The sequence below is a fragment of the Neovison vison genome, chromosome 11 (genome assembly GCF_020171115.1).
Source record: "Neovison vison isolate M4711 chromosome 11, ASM_NN_V1, whole genome shotgun sequence".
Classification (NCBI taxonomy): Eukaryota; Metazoa; Chordata; class Mammalia; order Carnivora; family Mustelidae; genus Neogale; species Neogale vison.
The window spans coordinates 217,593,028-217,599,027 of record NC_058101.1 but is presented as its reverse complement, the minus strand read 5'-3'; positions in this window follow the sequence as shown (position 1 = coordinate 217,599,027).

Genomic DNA, 6,000 nt, shown 5'->3' with positions numbered 1-6,000 from the left:
AGCGCCATAGCCGCAACTCGCAGAAACAGCTCCCTGGACGAACGGGCAGTCCGATGCCGTCTTCCTCCAAGATGTGACAACGTTGTTGGTGTCAGGATGTGTGCCGGGGTAGGAGGGGGGACAGACCCAAACAGATCCCCATCCCCGTGCACGGGCAGTGTGCAGGGTTCATGTCGACTCTCCTCTCCTGTGGGGAAGGCACTGGCTTAGTCCCCGATTCCACGCGAGCTCTAGTGCAAAATGCCTAGCCTTGCCTATGCCAGGACATGAAGTGAGCATAGAGTGCCATCCTAGGCAACGCACACTGCTGTAGGTTTGTGATTGACCCTGCTTAGTTCGGCTAGGCAGGGAGAACGCACGGCGCGAACATGGAGCCCCGGAAAGCAAGGCCCAAGATACACTAGCTCTCCCGCAGCTCTTCTTCTTTGAAGTGTCAGAGCGAATGCCCAAAGCCTTGATGTGAAGCAGCAGCGAAGGGCAGTTCACGCCAGCTGAAAACCTCGGCGAACGTATAGCAGTAGCTGGTAAATCAGAGTCGGATCTGTAGGCTGCTGTGGCTGCTTGCCTTAGCCTAGTATTCGTAGGACGGTGGGAGAGCCCCGCATAGAGCGAAAGCCTCTTTGCCCGGGCATCCCCTCTGGGAAGGCACAGCTTTCGTTGGGAAATCAGAGTCACATCTGAGGGATGCTGCTGCTGCTTCCCTGATCTAGTCTCCCCTGCACGTTGTAATAAACCCGCATGGAACGAAATCCTTCTATGCCCAGGCATCCGATCTGGGAAAGCATAGCATTCGTTGGGCAATCAGAGTCGGGTTTGTGGGAAGCTGCTGCTTCTTGCCTGAGCTACTCTGCTCAGGACAGTGCAAGATACCCGCATGGAGCGAAATATTCTTTCACCTAGCATCCCCTATGCCAGAGAGAGAAGCGTGGTTGCACCTCTGGAAAGGGCCTTAAGGAAAGGGACACGTCTGTCACCGTGCTCCCCAAGAGCAAGTCTGGGGAAGGTGCAGCACGCTGCCACAGGCAAAGAGAAGGAGCCGTTCGCTTTGAGTTCGGGAAACGGTCGCGATGCAGGAGAGTTGGCACTGGCAGGAACAGCGCGCCCGTTGTAAGACAAGAGTCACCAGCTACTTGGAAAACAGAGTCGCGTCTGAGGTATGCTGCTGCTGCTTCCCTGATCTAGTGTCCCCTGCACGTTGTAATAATCCCGCATGGAACGAAATCCTTCTATGCCCAGGCATCCTCTCTGGGAAACATAACATTCGTTGGGCAATCAGAGTCGGGTTTGTGGGAAGCTGCTGCTTCTTGCCTGAGCTAGTCTGCTCAGGACAGTGCAAGATACCGGCATGGAGCGAAATTTTCTTTTAGCTAGCATCCCCTATGCCAGAGAGAGAAGCGTGGATGCACCTCTGAAAGGGGCTTAAGGAAAGGGACACGTCTGTCACCGTGCTCCCCAAGAGCAAGTCTGGGTTAGGTGCAGCACGCTGCCACGGGCAAAGAGAAGGAGCCGTTGGCTTTGTGTTCGGGAAACGGTCGCGATGCAGGAGAGTTGGCACTGGCAGGAACAGCGGGCCCGTTGTAAGACAAGTGTCACCATCTACCTGTGCTGAGGGACGGAGGCCTGGCTGCTAAGGTGACAGAAGAGTACGACTAGGGCAGGCACGCGTGCTCCACACTGAGGAAGGAGTCTGTGCAGAAGGCAGGCCGGTCCTGTGTCTCTGGTCCCAAGGGGACAGCGTCTCCTTGACCCCCTCTGCCTAGGGCAGACTTGGGCTTGCCACCAAGCGCCATAGCCGCAACTCGCAGAAACAGCTCCCTGGACGAACGGGCAGTCCGATGCCGTCTTCCTCCAAGATGTGACAACGTTGTAGGTGTCAGGAAGTGTGCCGGGGTAGGAGGGAGGACAGACCCAAACAGATCCCCATCCCCGTGCACGGGCAGTGTGCAGGGTTCATGTCGACTCTCCTCTCCTGTGGGGAAGGCACTGGCTTAGTCCCCGATTCCACGCGAGCGCTAGTGCAAAAGGCCTAGCCTTGCCTATGCCAGGACATGAAGTGAGCATAGAGTGCCATCCTAGGCAACGCACACTCCTGTAGGTTTGTGATTGAACCTGCTTAGTTCGGCTTGGCAGTGAGAACGCATGGCGCGAACATGGAGCCCCGGAAAGCAAGGCCCAAGATACACTAGCTCTCCCGCAGCTCTTCTTCTTTGAAGTCTCAGAGCGAATGCCCAAAGCCTTGCTGTGAAGCAGCAGCGAAGGGCAGTTCGCGCCAGCTGAAAACCTCTGCGAACGTATAGCAGTAGCTGGTAAATCAGAGTCGGATCTGTAGGCTGCTGTGGCTGCTTGCCTAAGCCTAGTATTCGTAGGACGGTTGGAGAGCCCCGCATAGAGCGAAAGCCTCCTTGCCCGGGCATCCCCTCTGGGAAGGCACAGCTTTCGTTGGGAAATCAGAGTCGCGTCTGAGGGATGCTGCTGCTGCTTCCCTGAGCTAGTCTCCCCTGCACGTTGTAATAAACCCGCATGGAACGAAATCCTTCTATGTCCAGGCATCCTCTCTGGGAAAGCATAGCATTCGTTGGGCAATCAGAGTCGGGTTTTTGGGAAGCTGCTGCTTCTTGCCTGAGCTACTCTGCTCAGGACAGTGCAAGATACCCGCATGGAGCGAAATTTTCTTTTACCTAGCATCCCCTCTGCCAGAGAGAGAAGCGTGGTTGCACCTCTGGAAAGGGCCTTATGGAAAGGGACACGTCTGTCACCGTGCTCCCCAAGAGCAAGTCTGGGGAAGGTGCAGCACGCTGCCACGGGCAAAGAGAAGGAGCCGTTGGCTTTGTGTTCGGGAAACGGTCGCGATGCAGGAGAGTTGGCACTGGCAGGAACAGCGGGCCCGTTGTAAGACAGTGTCACCAGCTACTTGTGAAAACAGAGTCGCGTCTGAGGGATGCTGCTGCTGCTTCCCTGATCTAGTCTCCCCTGCACGTTGTAATAATCCCGCATGGAATGAAATCCTTCTATGCCCAGGCATCCTCTCTGGGAAAGCATAGCATTCGTTGGGCAATCAGAGTCGGGTTTGTGGGAAGCTGCTGCTTCTTTCCTGAGCTAGTCTGCTCAGGACAGTGCAAGATACCCGCATGGAGCGAAATTATCTTTTACCTAGCATCCCCTCTGCCAGAGAGAGAAGCGTGGTTGCACCTCTGGAAAGGGCCTTATGGAAAGGGACACGTCTGTCACTGTGCTCCCCAAGAGCAAGTCTCGGGAAGGTGCATCACGCTGCCACGGGCAAAGAGAAGGAGCCGTTGGCTTTGTGTTCGGGAAACGGTCGCGATGAAGGAGAGTTGGCACTGGCAAGAACAGCGGGCCCGTTGTAAGACAAGTGTCACCATCTACCTGTGCTGAGGGTCGGAGGCCTGGCTGCTAAGGTGACAGAAGAGTATGACTATGGCAGGCAGGTGTGCTCCACACTGAGGAAGGAGTCTGGGCAGAAGGCAGGCCTGTCCTGTGTCTCTGGTCCCAAGGGGACAGCGTCTCCTTGACCACCTGTGCCTAGGGCAGACTTGGGCTTGCCACCAAGCGCCATAGCTTCAACTCGCAGAAACAGCTCCCTGGACGAACGGGCAGTCCGATGCCGTCTTCCTCCAAGATGTGACAACGTTGTTGGTGTCAGGAAGTGTGCCGGGGTAGGAGGGGGGACAGACCCAAACAGAACCCTAGCCCAGTGCACGGGCGGTATGCAGGGATCATGTCGACTCTCCTCTCCTGTGGGGAAGGCACTGGCTTAGTCCCCGATTCCACACGAGCGCTAGTGCAAAAGGCCTAGCCTTGCCTATGACAGGACATGAAGTGAGCATAGAGTGACATCCTAGGCAACACACGCTGCTGTTGGTTTTTGATTGTGCCTGCTTAGTTCAGTTGGTAAATCAGAGTCAGATCTGTAGGCTGCTGTGGCTGCTTGCCTTAGCCTAGTATTCGTAGGACGGTGGGAGAGCCGCGCATAGAGCGAAAGCCACTTTGCCCGGGTATCCCCTTTGGGAAGTCACAGCTTTCGTTGGGAAATCAGAGTCGCGTCTGAGGGATGCTGTTGCTGCTTGCCTGAGTTAGACTTCCCTGCAAATTGTAATAAACCCGCATGGAGCGAAATCATCTATGGCCAGGCCTCCTCTCTGAGAAAGCAGAGCATTCGTTGGGCAATTAGAGTCGGGTTTTTAGGAAGCTGCTGCTTCTTGCCTGAGCTATTCTGCTGAGGACAGTGCAAGATACCCGCATGGAGCGAAATTCCCTTTCACCTAGCATCCCCTCTGCCAGAGAGAGAAGCGTGGATGCACCTCTCGAAAGGGGCTTAAGGAAAGGGACACGTCTGTCACCGTGCTCCCCAAGAGCAAGTCTGGGGAAGGTGCAGCACGCTGCCACGGGCAAAGAGAAGGAGCCGTTGGCTTTGTGTTCGGGAAACGGTCGCGATGCAGGAGAGTTGGCACTGGCAGGAACAGCGGGCCCGTTGTAAGACAAGAGTCACCAGCTACTTGTGAAAACAGAGTCGCGTCTGAGGGATGCTGCTGCTGCTTCCCTGATCTAGTGTCCTCTGCACGTTGTAATAATCCCGCATGGAACGAAATCCTTCTATGCCCAGGCATCCTCTCTGGGAAAGCATAGCATTCGTTGGGCAATCAGAGTCGGGTTTGTGGGAAGCTGCTGCTTCTTGCCTGAGCTACTCTGCTCAGGACAGTGCAAGAAACCCGCATGGAGCGAAATTTTCTTTTACCTAGCATCCCCTCTGCCAGAGAGAGAAGCGTGGTTGCACCTCTGGAAAGGGCCTTAAGGAAAGGGACACGTCTGTCACAGTGCTCCCCAAGAGCAAGTCTGGGGAAGGTGCATCAAGCTGCCAGGGGCAAAGAGAAGGAGCCGTTGGCTTTGTGTTCGGGAAACGGTCACGATGCAGGAGAGTTGGCACTGGCAGGAACAGCGGGCCCGTTGTAAGACAAGTGTCACCAGCTACTTGTGAAAACAGAGTCGCGTCTGAGGGATGCTGCTGCTGCTTCCCTGATCTAGTCTCCCCCGCACGTTGTAATAATCCCGCCTGGAATGAAATCCTTCTATGCCCAGGCATCCTCTCTGTGAAAGCACAGCATTCGTTGGGCAATCAGAGTCGGGTTTGTGGGAAGCTGCTGCTTCTTGCCTGAGCTAGTCTGCTCAGGACAGTGCAAGATACCCGCATGGAGCGAAATTCCCTTTCACCTAGCATCCCCTCTGCCAGAGAGAGAAGCGTGGTTGCACCTCTGGAAAGGGCCTTAAGGAAAGGGACACGTCTGTCACCGTGCTCCCCAAGAGCAAGTCTGGGGAAGGTGCAGCACGCTGCCACGGGCAAAGAGAAGGAGCTGTTGGCTTTGTGTTCGGGAAAAGGTCGCGATGCAGGAGAGTTGGCACTGGCAGGAACAGCGGGCCCGTTGTAAGACAAGTGTCACCATCTACCTGTGCTGAAGGATGGAGGCCTGGCTGCTAAGGTGACAGTAGAGTAGGACTAGGGCAGGCACGCGTGCTCCACACTGAGGAAGGAGTCTGTGCAGAAGGCAGGCCGGTCCTGTGTCTCTGGTCCCAAGGGGACAGCGTCTCCTTGACGCCCTCTGCCTAGGGCAGACTTGGGCTTGCCACCAAGCGCCATAGCCGCAACTCGCAGAAACAGCTCCCTGGACGAACGGGCAGTCCGATGCCGTCTTCCTCCAAGATGTGACAACGTTGTTGGTGTCAGGAAGTGTGCCGGGGTAGGAGGGGGGACAGACCCAAACAGATCCCCATCCCCGTGCACGGGCAGTGTGCAGGGTTCATGTCGACTCTCCTCTCCTGTGGGGAAGGCACTGGCTTAGTCCCCGATTCCACGCGAGCTCTAGTGCAAAAGGCCTAGCCTTGCCTATGCCAGGACATGAAGTGAGCATAGAGTGCCATCCTAGGCAACGCACACTGCTGTAGGTTTGTGATTGACCCTGCTTAGTTCGGCTTGGCAGGGAGAACGCA